Source organism: Primulina eburnea, chromosome 13 (genome assembly GCF_022965805.1).
Source record: "Primulina eburnea isolate SZY01 chromosome 13, ASM2296580v1, whole genome shotgun sequence".
In the NCBI taxonomy this organism is placed as follows: Eukaryota; Viridiplantae; Streptophyta; class Magnoliopsida; order Lamiales; family Gesneriaceae; genus Primulina; species Primulina eburnea.
In genome coordinates this window covers 5,011,797-5,025,361 of record NC_133113.1, presented here as the reverse complement: position 1 = coordinate 5,025,361, position 13,565 = coordinate 5,011,797, and positions in this window count along the sequence as shown.

Here is a 13,565-nt window from a genome sequence, read left to right as displayed (position 1 = left end):
GTGTGTCGATGATATTCTTATCAAATCTAAGAAAAAATCTTGTTTCATCCCAGATATCAAGGAAACATTCTCAACTCTCAGGAACTATGAGGTGAAGTTAAACCCATTCAAATGAACATTTGTGGTCAGGAGTGGAAAGTTTCTCGGTTTCATGGCCCCTGAGAGAGGAATCAAAGTTATCATGGAAAAAGTTAAAGCCATCATTGAGATGACTTCCCTTAAGTATGTCAAATAAGTACAAAGCTCACAGAAAGGAGTGCCACTCTGTCCCATTTCATATTGAGGTCGTCACATCACAACTATCTTTTTTTTCAAGTATTAAGGGAAGCCCAGAGATTGGATGTGACTATAAGTCAGAACAAACCTTCCAGAACTTAAAGATCACCTTGTCGGACTGCCCATCTTGGTAAAAACCCATCTTGATAACACACTTGCTCAAGTATATTTTGACAAATAAGCTACCCGAGTATTCGAGGCACGCTCAGAAAATTAAGAGACAATCTTCTCGCTTCATTATCACTAACAGGGTGTTGTATTGATGGTCATTTTAGGGCCCAATGCTCAAATGCTTGACTAGGGAAGATGCCAATATGTACTTAAATAGATTCATGAATGGTGTTGTGGGGACCATCTCGGGGCTGTGGCATTCACTCGGAAAGCATTACTAGCCGGATTCTGGTTGCCTACTATGAATTCAGATGCTCTTCAAATAATTCGATAATGTAAAGGTTGACAACGACATGAAAATTTTCATCATAACCATTTCTCAGTCATGAAGCCTGTCTAAGCATCCTACCCAATCGATCAATGAGGCTTTGATATTGTAGGACCCTTTTCAATAGCCCGGTAACAAAAGAAATTCTTTTTGATGGCAATTGATTATTTATCCAAGTGGGTTGAGGCCTTGCCCCTGGCCAGAATTACGAAAGAAGAAGTATTGAAATTTTTGCGAAAAACATAGTTTTCCGATTCAGCCTGCCGAGAAAGCTGATATCTGACAATGGCCGGTAGTTTCAAGGACGGAAAATAACATCCTGGTGTGAAGAAATTAAGATTACCCAATATTTTACTTCACTTGCCTACCACAAGCTAATGGGCATACTGAAGTCACTAATTGAATCATAGTTCAAACTTTGAAGGCTAGAATGCAAGGTGTCGCGAAGGATTGGGTAGAAAAAATGCCAAATATCTTACGGGCTTACCAAACTACTCCCTGAACTGCTACTGGGAAAAATCATTTCGGTTTGGTGTATCGGTCTGAAGCTATACTACATGCCGAGATTGGGAAAACATCAGCTTGAATCGAAGCCTACGAAGATAAGAATGATACAATTCAGGATCAAGAATTAGAACTTGTTGGAAAAAAAGAATTGACTAGGCCTGGCTCGGTACGGTATACCGAATTTTTTAAATAATATCGTATACCGTACCGAAAAATGAATACCGATACCGTACCGACATTTCGGTATACCGAAATTTCGGTATGACATAAATTACATACCGTTCTTACCGAAAAGATTCGGTATACCGCAATTTCGGTACGGTATCGGTATAATACCGTATATACCGAAATTTTTTACAAAAATTGTTAATCTCATCACAATCACAACAAAATAACTTTCAATCATCTGTCCTACCAATCAAAAATCATAACCATACCTCAAATGTCACTTGACAGCCACAAATAACATAATTTATCCAAATGCATTCCAAGAAAACATAAATATCTCAAAACAAAACAGGTCCATGGACGAATGCGGCAAAGATTCAACTACACAAATTATATCTACTTTAAAAGGAAACTAAACGCCACAGATCGAACAATAGAGTTTTATAATATATATGTTTCAAAAGAGCAACTCAACAAGAAAAGATTCTACAAGATAAGCAGAGTATTTTCAAAACAAATGACACATCAAATATATCACAAATTGTTATTCTAAAAAGTTCGAGGTTAGTTGCAAAAAATAGTGTCATGTCCTGCAATTGTTTTGAAACTCCAACATCGCAAAAGACCTGCAAAATTTAAAAACTAAATTTTAAAAATATTGGAATTTAAATCAGTAAACATAAATATAGTCTTACTAACTATAATTTTGTTGAAACTCCTCCATCTCGAAGGACCTGCAAAAGTTAAAAACTACATTTAGTTACAAATATTAGATTTAAAATAAGTAAACATAATTATAGTCTTACTCTCAAGTTAGTCCAAAGTGGATGAGGAAGATGAAGTGTTGGCACGACCTTGAGTGACATTTGCAGCTGTTAAAAGAAACATTAGTATTCATGTTAGATTAACAATGACATTATATAAATTTAAACTTAAATAAATAAAAAAAATTACTTTTTTCAATTTCTTCAATTTGCTTGTATAGTTCAAGGTCATCGTCTGTTGGATCTTTCCAAAAAGAGAACTCATCTGCTCTTAGCCAATCACTAGTACACACCAATGTCTCTACCATTTTAGGACTCAAACTGCTCCTAAAAGGATCCACAACTCTTTTGTCCAAGCTAAAAGCGGACTCACTAGCAACGGTTGAGCATGGAATTGAAAAAATATCTTTAGCAATCAATGAAAAGATTGGGTACCTAGTTTCATTTCCTTTCCACCACTCCAAAAGATTGAATGATTGATTAGATCGTTTTTCAATCTCATCGGCCAAATACTTATCCACTTCATTAGATATCACTTGAAGTTGTTCTTCTTCGTTTTGTGCTTCCAAATCATCAAACAATTCATCACAAAGACCACCACCACCACCACCACCACTAATACCTCCATCTCTGTTGTCACACTCTATTTGCATACTTTGACTCTCGACATTCAATATATCATTTATTCCCTTATACTCCGACCACAAAGTTTCCAAGTTTTGTTTGACATTATCAACAAATTCTTTGATCCTTGTAGGAGTACCTCCCAATTTTCTGACGGTGACTTTGATCATTTGAAGTTTGTTCCTCGGATCTAAAATGTTACCAATAAATATCAAAGGATTCATGCTATTCCAATTTCCCCAATACTTGTCAAACTTTAACTTCATTGCACATGCTACCTCTTTAAGAATTGGATCTGAATCATCATGTCTCTTTCTTTCAATCTCAACTTGTAGTGCAATCATTGTTTGATAAATCAATTGAGAGGTAGGACTTTTTGATGCACTTAGCTCCAAAGTGGCATCATAAAATTTTTTCAGAAAATGTACAAATGCCTTTGCTGTCTCCCAATCATCAGCAATTGGAGGTCCAATCCTTTCTTTACCCTTACCATTTTTTTCACAAAAATAATTCATAAAAGGCAACCATTCTTCAGTCATTCTTTCGAACACCCTTCTATACTTTAATGCAACTTCCAGCATTTTATAAGTTGCATTCCACCTCGTTTTGACATCCATAGGTATTGTTGATGTACTAGAAAACTTGGCTAGCATGGCAAACTCCCTAAATTTATTCAATCTTGATGGGGAAGAATGTATAAAAACAACTGCATTTCTTATAGCTTTAATTGAAACATTAAGCTCCTTCAAGCCATCCTTAACAATTAAGTTAATTATATGACAAGCACACCTCAAATGCAAGTATTTCCCTTCAAACAACAATGAATTTTCACTTTTCATTCTTCTTTTCAAGTAATCAATTGCAGTGTCATTAGAAGAAGCATTGTCAACTACAATTGAAAAGACTTTTTCTATCTTCAACTCTCTCAGACAAACCTCAACCATATTCCCAATTTCTTCTCCAGAATGACTAGTGATTTTTGTGAAGTTGATTATTCTTTTATTCAGCTTGCAATCACTATCCAAGAAGTGAGCTGTTACTACCATGTAATTTATGTTTTGAATGGAAGTCCAAGTATCAGTAGTGATACTTACCTTTTTGTCACCGATTACACTTTTTATCTTAGCTTTCTCAACTAAGAAAAGATCATAAACCATACCTGCAACTTTTTTTCGACAAGGAATTAAGAATCTCGGTTGTAATTCATGCAATAATTCCACAAACCCCTTCCCTTCGACAGCCCTAAAAGGCACTTCATCGACAATCACGTACCTTGCAACTTTCAATTCACATTTTTTTGATTAAAAGTATGAGGAACCAAGGCACTTCCTTGCCCCATAGACTCACTCGTCAATATAGTTTGACTTTTATCTTCCCCACTCGTTTTGTAGAGCGGACTTGACTTACACCTCCTTACTAAGTGGTTTTTTAACCCACTAGTACTTCCATAAACTGTTGGGATCTCAACTTTGCAGTATTTGCATATCCCTATTTGTTGTTCGGTCCCATCACTCAACTTCCTTCTTCCCTTTATACAATGCTCCCAAAATATACTCTTGGATTGTATAGGAACTTTAGGAGGCTTCCTTGGTCGTTTTTGAGCCGTGGACTGTTGTGTTTCATGTTCCGTTGCATTTGATGTTTGAGATGAACTTAGGAGAGTATTAGATTCCATCATGAAAGAAAATCAAGAAGTTTATATCATAATTGTTTGATCCTACAAAAAAAATGCAGATATGGTCAATGTTATTATTTCTACAAAAACAAGACAAGAAAAATAACCAATAAAAAACAAAGCATTATAGTTAAATTACCCATTGCAGTATTACGCTATTTCTGCAAAGGTTTTTATGATAGTTTTTGTTTTTCTGCTGCAGGACTCGAATGCTATAGTTTTTAGGGCCTTAAACAATTGGTAATTAGTTAGAAGATTGCCAAAAACTTAAAGCTAATGAAGAAAATCTCAATTATAAAAATGTTTGCATTCTAATTAAGCAATTTGAGTCAAGGGTTGATCAAACAAATGCTGAATCACTTCCAAACAAACTTTTTTTAAGGCATTGTTTGCTAATATTTTGTGCCTAGTCCATCAGTTAAGATTGAAATCTTTATTCTAGTTGGCTTATAATGTGTGAACTATGGTCACTTCGCAGTTCATATTCATGCATACATTCATATTATATATTGTATGCAATGATTGAGAGTAGCCTTAATTTAATCTTTCTGTGGAGTCATAAAAATAATTAATCATTAAGAAGTGATATCCAAATTCTTTAAAACAAAAGGATGAACCACAACTTAAATTCTATTTCACAATTCCTATAAAAAAATAAATAAATCGTCAGTTTCCAATTGCAATTCAATTTCCAATTTCATTACAACTTTAGTTCAAGGACTTATATAGCATTTCCCACCAAATCAATGCAAGAGAAATGTATTTTCATTCAAACCCTGCAAAACAAGTCCAAAAAGGCATCTCCAGCTCAAAAGCTTGATGAGTTTTATGATACTTCACTGAATCTGAGTTTTTCTGACGAAACTTCTCAGATTCATGATGCTGGAAAAAAGTTGGATTCTGATAATACAATACATGACGCTGTGAGGAATATGGTTCTAGGCAGAGAAGATGATGATATTCTTTATGAATATCATAACAAAGATAGCAATACAATACAAGATTAACGGATAAACATCCACTTTCAACACAATATAGACATAACAGAGGCTTAATAAAAAGGGATTTACCTCTCACAATCAACGATTTCTTGTTTATTTGTGTAGATTTTCCGTTGTTTGCGATTCAAAAGTAAGGCTTAGGGTTTTTTTTTCTTCAGAGTGACGCTCAAAGTTTTCTTGTCGCGATGAAGATGAGTAGAGTTAGTGAGTTTTCTTATTATGCTAGTCATAGTTCTTTCTCAAATTAACTACTGAGCCCACTTTCAAATTTAAAAGCAAACCCAATATATAATAAATTTACAATTGAAAGTTTGGCCCAAATAATTTTATTATAGTAATTTTTCGGTATATCAGTATATACCGAATTACCGAAAGTTTAAAAAACTTATACCGATACCGAAAATTTCGGTACGAAAAATTTCGGTACGGTATTATACCGTACCGAAATTTTCGGTATCCCGTTAATATCGGTATATGCGGTATATTTCGATATGGTATACACGGTATACCGAAATTTTTATATTTTTTTCCCAGCCCTAGAATTGACTGCGATCCGAATGAAAGCCTACTGAAGCCGATTCATTCGAGCATACAACCAAAAGGTCTGAATTCAAGATTTTCAAGTCGTCAAACTTATTTTAAAAAAGCAAATCCAGCCGGAGATGCTGGCAAATTGGAAGCCTGGTGGGATAGACCTTAGAAAGTCATTCAAAAAGTTAGTTCAAGAGCATTGTACTTAGAAGATAACTGAGGCCGACCTTTTAGAAGGCCCTTGAAATCTTTTCATTTAAAGAAGTATTATGCTTAGGTTATACTGATAATTGGATTATTAAAGAAATTATTTTTTCCACCTCAAAATATTTCTATGATCCTATCAATGCCCTGGAATTGTTGAAGCCACGACATTTTATCTTATATAGGCCCGGAAGACATGGGGCCATGTCTTCCTATAAAATCCCATGAGTTTTGAGCCCCCAAATTTTATCTTATATAGGAGCGGGAGGCATTATGTGGGGGCCCGGGCTCTAACTCAGTTCTTTACGGGATTAATCGGATCGTTGTTAGAAAACGTGGGTCAAATTTTCGCTTTTTAACATAAATTCAAATGTTTATAAACAAGCATAAGGTCTTTATTTATTTCAACAAACATGTAAACATATCTTGTTCTAGTACATTCATACAAACATGACACCACTAATGATCTTCTGTGCCCGTAGCCACCACGCTATCTCGATCTCATCTCTGTCGTGACCCTGATCCTGCCCCACCTGTTTTTATGCCCACATACAAACATAACAACAGCCGGATACTCCGGTGAGATCAAATCCCAGTATATAACATGGTATGCATGCATAAACAACATATGAATCATGAAACAACTATCATGAATAATATCAAAAGCAATAGGTTACATAGTCTATGAAACCAATTCAATAAAAACATGCCATATCAATCAAATCATATCTTGACTCAATTCGACTCTACTCTAGGGATCTCGGTATGAATAAGACATCGCTATCTGTTACCTACCCTCCCAATCGGGGTAACTGTACGTCTTATTCCTAGACTTTGGTCATGTCTGTATCGAGGGTCTACACACGGAGTCGAACTGCTCCAATGCGACGATACTACCGAACATCTAGTTTGACAAATCTGTCAATGACTCCTATCTCAAGGCTTGAATATGAATCTATAAACAAGGCATTACATTCAAAATATAAACATAATATAGTATGTGATTTTGTTGGGAAAACTCAAATTGAATCTCATTTGAGTTGTGTCTTCCCCAAACAACACATGAATTATACCTTCTTGTCATTCGTAGAAGTCGAAGTCTCGTATTCTTGATATCGAATCTATCAACCAAATCTGAAATGACATATATATAATTCACCATATCAATTTCTAACTCAAAAGGATACACATACGGATCAATATTTACTTTCGGTACATTTCGACGACATAAAGGCGTAAACTCGTGATACCGGTCAACCCAATTTCAATAATCAGTAACCACAATTCATAATCTTCATCATAACCACATGATAGTACTCAAAATCTGCATCATTTAACACTAAATATGCTGGAAAACAGTAACGATAACATACAACTTCAGTTCTTCGACCCGGTTGCGTTTCTACGATATCAATAATCTCAAGAACACATATCTACAAGCATAACAAAGTTTTCCCCAACATCAATATCTCAAATCAGGTTGAAAGTGAAGGAAACTTACACCCTCTTGTAGCCCTTGAAGAGATGAGCTCAAAACCGGAATCGGATTAACGTTTGGATGGTTGAATCTTGAAAAATCAAAATCCTAAAATGGTTGAAGCTTTGAGGGGTTTCTCTGGAGGTGTTCTCGATTTTTCATCTGCTGAATGAGTGAAGAAATGGAGATTCAGCATATATATTGCAAGGACACTTGGCTTGTTCTTTATGTTGCACGTCTCGCGCATATGTGCGACATCACCCGCGCATATGCGCGAGACCTACGGGTCTCGGCAATGTCAATCACAACACCTCGCGCAGATGCGCGCTTCAACTCGCGCATGTGCGCCAAAGTCACTGGAGGTGTCGCGCATATGCGCGCCTTATCTCGCGCATGTGCGCCAATGTTTCTGGACATATCGCGCATGTGCGCGCATTTCTTCGCGCATGTGCGCCGATGCTACTGGAATTGTCACGCATATGCGCGCATTTCTTCGCGCATGTGCGCCAGCTGTTCTGTCCTATTTTGAATATTTTCTCCTCTCATCTTATGTCTTTCCTACTCCTATCTCACTTAATACTTCCCGTTGCATGTCATGCATACTCATATTTTCTAATGTCACGGCAATGAAGACTATAAATCTAGTACTTCTCATTAACTGTCATGCATAATCATATCTTCCGAGTCTCACATCAATGAAGACTAATAATCTCGAGCCTTACACATTAGACCCCTATTTCCTATAAAATCTCGGGAGTTAGGTCTGGAAGGCATGAGGCCCTGGTTTCTTATAAAAGCCTGGGAATTTGAGACCCCGACATTTTATCTTATTTATCCTAGGAGGTATGAGGCCCCGGCTTCCTATAAAAATCCGAGAGTTTTGAGGCCCCAACATTTCATCTTATATAGGCATGAGAAATATGAGGCACCGACTTCTTATAGAATCCCAGAAGTTCTGAGGTCCTGATGACTCACTTAGTAAACTAATCTGAATATGGTATTTTCTAACACTTGAGAAGATTCTTTCTTTTAGATCTTAAAGTGACCAGGTTGTATTTGCTTAAAAATTTAGGAATCACTTTCTTCTAAAAATTGAGAATATTTTTTTTTTGACTTTTAAGGTATTTTATTACATGTTTGTTTATTAGTACATACTAAGGAAAGTAAAGGAAGACCAGACGGAATCAAAGAAAACAACTTTATTAATGAAAAAGTACAAAGCAAGGCTCGGAAGCCGAAAAAGCAAAAAGAAGGAAAGTTTTAGAACCCTAGTCTACATGGTTCGGGCTCTCAGACCCAGTGGCCTCTTTCTCTGTTGCCCCCTCACCTTCCTTTGGAAGAGAATTGATGGCTCGATCAAAGTCAGGGAAGCCCTCCCTATACCGGAAGAAGCCCAACTTCTTCAAATTACTCTTAGCAGTTGTCGAAGCCGGTCCGGAAGAAAGAACAAGCTCTATCTTCAACCGCCACCCTAAAGCTTGCCGATTGAAGGAAGAAGGTCCACCATTCCTCCTTAGATTGCAGCTGGGCATCCAGGGCAGACTCGCCTCATCTATTTCGGCCCTATTATTGTAGAGCTCTTCAACCAAGTATTGGAATCGCTTCTCCGAGGTTGAATGCTCGGCCCCGAGTGAATATGCCTGACAATAGCCACCTCAGCCTCCACCCGGACCTTCTTCAATCTGGACTAGGCGAACTCTAGTTGATGGTAGCCCACCTACGAGGTTGTTCTTAGGCCAATCACCACTTTTTCGTGTAGGAGCCGAGCTCGCTCCAGTACACCGTGGACTTGTTGGTGAAGCTCATTGGCAACCCGAGCCCGGTTTGCCTCTTTCTTGGCCATGTAAGCAACCTCTTCGTAGGTAGCTATCATAATTTGAAGACCCTGTGTAAACAAAAGATGAGAAAAAAACCACTATTCAAGGTGAAAGAAAGAATTAAGGTGAGAAACTTACTGAGAGAGCCCGAGAAGTGCCATCAAATAGTTTGTGGTTAGGACTCATGCCCCAAAGATGAGCCTCTTCAAATGGAAAGGTCAAACCATTTACAAGTCTCGGCTGAAGAGACCCCATCCAGGATAATGTTGCCTCGGGTCCCCGGCGGGCTGTTGTTGCTCTAAAGAGACCCACGCAGAAGAGGGAGGGATGAACTTAGTTCCATGGGCGGAGCTCGGGGCTCCCTCCTCAGTGTCGCTCAAAAGGACCGCCTCAGGGACGAGCATAGCTTTCCACTTCCAGTAGAGGAGAGGGGCATGGTCTTCAGAATTCCTCGAGGAGAGTGTGTGCCCAGGTTCCTTTCCTTGACCCGAGCTTCTGCAGCTACTCTCTCCCTAGTTCCCCGAGCCCCAATAGTTGTTCGAGATTCATAAGCTTTCTTCCTGGAAAATGACTTTTTTTTTTGCAGCAGCATTCCGAGCTGTTCGTTTCTTTTCCTCGACCGTTTTCTCAGCAGCCTGTCTCTTGACAAAGGCTTTCTGCATCTCGGAATTATGTATAACACAAAACTTAGCCGCCAATATTAAAAGATAAGAAGAGAAGTAAGGAAGAAAAATAAAAAAGAGATAAAGGGTTGAGCACCCGAGGGGCATAATTCATCGATCACCCTGTTTATATAATATTCAACTTGGGCACCCAGCCTTGCTACGAGATTCTCATATGTGATCAGGAGTGAAGAAGAAAACTTTTGTCCTTCCACGATCTTTTGTCTCCGGGTATAAGGTTCTTCATATTTGTAAGCTCGAAGAAGTTCGAGCTGGATAGGAAGGTGGGAAAGATATCCTATCAGACATTTACGAGGGGAAGAAAGATCAATAAAAAAGAACAATCCTTTCCATCCATTCAGGGAAAAGGGATATCATCAAGAAAAATCTTAGGCAATAAGAGAGCTCATTAGACCGACAAAGAAAATAGTAATGAAGGATAAGGAGGGTGATTAGGAGATTGTTCATTTTGAAAATCACAAAAGCCAAAGCCATTATGTGAATGGAGTCGAGGTGAAACTGGGTTATAGGAACCCGAGGAAGCTGGCCACCTCAGTATAGAAAGGTGGATGAGGAATTGAAGGCCAATACGGACCTGGTTCCAGAAAAAAAAAAGGTTTAAAAACCTTCTTGGGTCAACCCGGTCCGAGGGACCGATAATGAGAATGGAGTAAGAGGAGGGGATAGAACCAAGGACTCTGAGATCCTCATCAGCCCCCAAGCGAAGGGTGCTCGTCATTGTACCAAACCAGAGAGCACTTAGTGCCTCAAGGTTTATTAGCAGATATCCGGACTTTGCCCTTCCCTTATTCAGGGCATGACATCCTATGAAGTGGTTTTCGATCTTCTGGGTTTTTGGAAGGAAGGGCATGAATGAGTTTTCTAAAGGAAAGATGAAGAATAAAAAGGAGAGAATCGTAACGCAATGCTGCAGATTTTCACATTCTGGTGAACCGCAAGCATTGACCCCGGAGTTAGAAGAAGTAGAAGAAGACATAAGTGCAGAAGCTGAAACTTACTAGATAACAAGGAGAGGCAAAGATCGAAAAATGATAGCGAGAAAAACATAGGAAGTACGTCGAAGCTGCGAGAGGGAGCGAAAGCTTGGAAATTATGAAGTTGAGAAAAGGACGAGAGAGAGTCAATATATATAAACAAGGGCATACAATCCTGATCGTTGACCTCAAAGTAAATGGACGAACGAGAGCATCTCGAGAGTTGTGCAGAGTACTCGAAAAGACATGCCAATAATGTGAAGTGACACCCGTCCTTTCGACTACTAGGGCTCGCGTCATGTTGACATAAGCCCTAGACCGCCCAAATTCAAAAACATCAACTAGTTTCCCGTTGAATCCAATTTGATACTCGGGCCAGCGAGTAGGCCTCTAGCTCAACTATTTAAAAAGGGAGTGGTGATATCCCAAGATGTAATGGGTCATCTTATAACTCAAGTCAGGATAAGAACCAACTTGGGTACCATCCTCAGAACTGCAAAAATCAGAGAGAATAATCAGACCGGCCTACATTTGAATGAGCCCAGGCTCTTAGGTTAGCATGGAGCCCTGGACAATATAATAAGGCTTAGAGAGATCAAGGGTCTTATTCAAATAATCAAATAACAATAATTGCCCGAGAACTCCGGGACAAATGTCAATAATGGGCCCACAAATATGGGAAGTCATGCTTTGAAACTACTGGCATATCATTCAGCACACACAATGTTGTTGTGACGGTACCAAATGCAGCGTGGGGTGTCAGTTGTGGTAGTATCTGAAAATAGAGCATTGACAACCATCCTGACTTGTATCTCTATAAATATCCAGGTTTTATTAATCGTGAACATTCAATTCACTTACTATTTTTCACAAATACTCAATGTACATTATCTACATTGTATTTTCCCTTACAAGAAACACTTGATTGACTTGAGTATTGAAATGTCTACGCCGAAAAATCCTCTGACGCCCCATTAACTTTCCATGTCTCTAAGTGTGCAAATTGTTCAGCCCGAGAACTATCAACCCGGTCTCCCACATTTCTGAGAAGAATTCTCTCAACTCGGTAAAATTGCCCACTTAATTCACTCGATTTACTCTGCCGATATGACATACTATCGATCATAGACACACATTGCGTGTATGACATAATATATATGTGTGCACGCATTTTGTTTTGAAAATTTTGATTTAGTTACGATATTCAACAAAATTAAATATTACATTGGATTTAGTAATATGATTTTTTACATTTAAAAAAATATTAAAATTTAAGCATACTTCACACAATGAAATACATATTAGAGTTAAATGTGTGAAATAACAATTTACTGAATTAAGAAAAAAGCTTCGCCAAAGATGATTACTGTTCGATCATCTTGTTTTACTAATAACTAGTATTTAACCCGTGCAATGTACGGGCTGATACTTTTTCTAATTAATGATTAAAATTAGAAAGTATGATAATATGTTTCACTTTTTCCATAACATGACTGTTAATCAAAATGAAATGTATATTGTTTTCATATACATATAGATCTTAACAATGAAACACTGAATTAATATTATAAAAAATATTGTACAATTGCGTCGTTGCACTTGTTATTATTAAGTGTAGGTATAATATAGAAAAATCCAATGATGTCATGGTTTTTCTTTTCCTTTTGATTTTTAAATTGAAAAAAATAATATAATTATAAAAAATAAAAATAAAACTATTTTTTCGCTAATTTTTAAAAACTTTCTTAAATACAACGCATGTCGATTAATTTTTTTTGCCTAATAATCACTATCATATATCAAAATTTTAGATTGTGTTAGCATAAGGCAATGACATGATGGTTATCCTGTTTAATATATTGATGTCGGCCACCAACCTTAATACATATTTAATCCTTTAATTTTCGAGAAACTACATATTATTATTGTTTAACATGTGACAAAAAAATATTTTTAAATCATATTCATTAAAATTAATGAAAAATACTTTTTAAAAAATTCAGTAATTTCGTCTAAATCCACATTCACCAACAATTTTGTGACATGACACGTGTTTGACACATTTGAATGATAACAATAACTGTTTCATCAATATATTTATCCCAATGGGTTGTGATTTTGTTTACAAAATCTCTTCATAATAAACACAACAGCCTATTATTTCGAAAGAAAAATGAAACATGTGATCATAAGAAAATTATGTATAAATCAGAAAAGTTATTTTATTAACATTTATTATGTGTATTCCAAAACAATGTCAATACATTTTATAAGGTGCATTCTAATAAGATGTTTATATTCTTTAGAATTGGTTTAATAATTTCCATTACGAGAATTTTATATTATCATGTATCCGTGAACTTTGTAATATAGAAGAATATCACATTAGTAATATGTAATAATCAAATTTTTTTTACAAATAGAT